This window comes from Sciurus vulgaris (assembly GCF_902686455.1).
Source record: "Sciurus vulgaris genome assembly, chromosome: X".
NCBI lineage: Eukaryota > Metazoa > Chordata > Mammalia > Rodentia > Sciuridae > Sciurus > Sciurus vulgaris.
In genome coordinates, this window is record NC_136471.1 from 92,552,649 (window position 1) to 92,554,934 (window position 2,286).

Here is a 2,286-nt window from a genome sequence, read left to right on the forward strand (position 1 = left end):
TTACTTAAGTTTAGGGACTAATCTCTCTTCTTGGCCCCAGTGACCAACTCAGGAGCAGCCCAAGTCTGGCCAGTTAGTCTAAGCTGACCTGAATGCCTACCAGGTGTGAGGCAGACTCCAGAGAGGCAGGTGCATACCCAAGCACAATCTCAGAACACCCCTGGACACCCTTGGAAACTGACCATTTACAAGTGCTCAGACACCTCCATCAGAACACATGTCAGTCAGGCAGGGCAGCTCACCAGGTTCCCCAGTTTGGTCCCCCCACTGTGGGAACTTTCACTGTCCACTTCCGAGTCTTTGCGTCTTTAGTTTCAGAGGGACCGTCAGAAGACAATCAGTTCCAGTCTTGTTAGTACATGACACTAGTTCAACCCCTCTCCAAGTATGGATGACATTGCTGAGCGCTTTTCATGAGAAGTCCTGTGTTGGGATCATGCCAGTTGTGTCCAATCAGAGGACTGAGAGGTATCATTGGAAGCTCAGCAGACAGGGTGATTTCAGTTTTCAAAATTTTCTTTTTTATTTCCCTTTTGCCTTTGCGCCTATGTATATTAGTTAGTGTGATTTCAAAATGCTCACAGTGGAAGGAAAGATCCTGTGAGGAGAACTTTTCCAAGAAAAGGGGAAATTTTTTCAGGAATTGCTTTGAGAGACAGAGATTATTATTGTCCTCTCATTTGAAGTTGGAGAATTCAACACTCTCTCAGTAATTTACAAAACTAGTAGAAAGGATATAGAAAAATTCTATGACTCCATCTACCAACTGAATCTATTTTACACTTACAGAACACTCAGTGTAATGAAAGACACATATTCCTTTTTATTCTATGTGACAGTTTCACCATGATAGCCTCTTTCCTAGATTATAATACAAATTGTCAAATGTAAAACAAGAGAAATAATATAGAGAATTTTCTCTGACCAGAATCAGAGAGATATGTCACTGTATAAGAGAAAAATATACATCACCTAGACATTAAATCATATACTTGTAAATAGTTCACATGTGAAAAAGCTAAACTCAACAGAAATTAGAAAATATTTTGACATGAAAACACAACGTATTAAATTTCCAGGCTCAGGCATATCATGATAAGGCAGGAAATTTATACAATTCAATGTTGGTGAAGGAGCAGAATAAAGGATTGAGGTAAATGGTGAACGTTTCTACATCAAGAAATTACTAAAAGATGAATAACTGAAAGCCAGCAGAAAGTAAAGATGAATAATAAAAAGTAAGTTTGGGCAGAAATCAATGAGATTGCAAAGAACGAATAGAGAAAATTACCCTAAAGCTGTTTTTTGGAAAAGTATAATACAAGTTTTGGGCCCTAGAAATTAAAAAGATACTATGAATAGCTGTATGTATACACCTTTGTCAACTTTTTGAATTGGGAAAATGTCTTTGTATACTACTATTTACTTTTGAAACAGATAATCCAAATAGATGTACATGTATGACAAGATAGAATTTATATTTGAAAAACCTTCAAGAATGTAATCTCTTTCCATGTGGTTTCACTGGAAAATCCTAGAAATGATCAAACATGATAAAAGCAATTGTACCCAAGGTCTTCTAGAACTTAGAACAGGTAATGTCTAACACATCATAGTATCAGATTGGGGTTACCCTGACTAAAAAATCTAAAACAGTACAAGAAAAACAATATATAATCCTACTGCCCTCAGGAGCAGATGCTGAAACCTGTCAACAAAATATTACCAAAATGTTTTATTAATATGGAATTTGAAAGTATAAAAATAATGCATCATGACCAAAAGTTAAGTTTATCCTGAAAATGCAAACCTGGTTCGCTTCTCAAACATCAAACAATGGAATCTACTGCGTTATCTTAAAAACGCCAAATCACAGAGTTTCAACAATGGGTGAGGAAAAAGGATTTAATAAAATTCATGTATGACATTTGTTATGTCTACAACACTTATGACAACAGTATCAACAACTCAGCAAACTAGGAGTAGATGGAAAATGTCTTAACTTGTTATAGAGAAACTACAAAAAAATCCTACAATTTACATTAAACTTACGAGAGAAAGTCTAATTTCTTTCTCCCTAACACCAGGAAAGGAGCAAGGATGTTCCCTCTCAGGTTTGATACTTAATATTGTACTTGAAATTCTAAGCAGTTTAATAAGGCAAGAGGAATAAATAAATGGTTTATAGACTAGGAAGGTGGAAATACCACTGTTCCAATTTATACATTTTATGATTATCTACATGGAATTCTTATATTATCTGCAAAGCAATTTCCAAAAATGAAC